Here is a 1,008-nt window from a genome sequence, read left to right on the forward strand (position 1 = left end):
GTTCATGGGGGAGTGGGCAGGGGGGAAGGAGGGGTAAAAAATGAGCTGATACCAAGGGCTCAAGTAGAAAGCAGGTGTTTTGAGAATGATGATGGCAACATAAGTACAAATGTTCTTGACACAATTGATTTATGTATGGATTGTGATAAGAGTTGTATGAGCCCCTAATAAAATTATTTTTTTTAAATGAGACTATAGCCACTTGTTTATAAAGTCCAGAATTATAATTCTTAATCACATAAGTAATTATGGTTAGATAGACCATATACTAGGTCACAAAAGAAGCCTCGATGATTTTAAAGAAAATTTAAATCATATAAAGTATTTTCTCCAACAAAAATTAAATAAAACTAGAAATCAATAACAGAAAGAAAACTAGAAAATACACAGACATACAGAAACTAAATAAATCACATTTAATTAACCAATGGGTCAAGGAATTTTAAAAGTCAATCAAAACATTTAGAGACAAATTATAATGAAAATATGATATTTCAATATCTATTAGGTATGATGAAAGCAGTGCTTGGAGGGAAATATATAGCCGTGAACACCAATATTAAAAAAAGAAAGGTCATGAATCAAAAACCTAACTGAAAAGCTTGAGGAAATAGAAAAAGAAGAGCAATACAAATCAGAAGGAAGGCAATAACGAGCAAAACAGAAATAAACATCATAGAAAATAGAAAAAACTAATGAATACAGAATTAAAGATAAATAAAATCAATAAGCATTGATTGCAACAGTATAAAGAGAGAAGAAAAGACTTCTATAATCAGAAATGAAAATGGGGAAATTACAACAGAATCTTAAAAAATAAAAATGAAATGACCTAATGCCAGGGGCTTAAGTGGAGAGAAAATGTTTTGAGAATGATGAGGGCAATGAATGTACAAATGTGCTGTACACTATTGATGTATGTATGAATTGTGATAAGAGTTGTATGAGCCCTCTAGCTCAGAAGCAACAAAGCCCACATGGAACAACATATCAACCTGTGTGATCACG

The sequence above is a fragment of the Echinops telfairi genome, unplaced genomic scaffold (genome assembly GCF_000313985.2).
Source record: "Echinops telfairi isolate 266 unplaced genomic scaffold, ASM31398v2 ScPeMD7_19;HRSCAF=73, whole genome shotgun sequence".
Taxonomy (NCBI): Eukaryota; Metazoa; Chordata; class Mammalia; order Afrosoricida; family Tenrecidae; genus Echinops; species Echinops telfairi.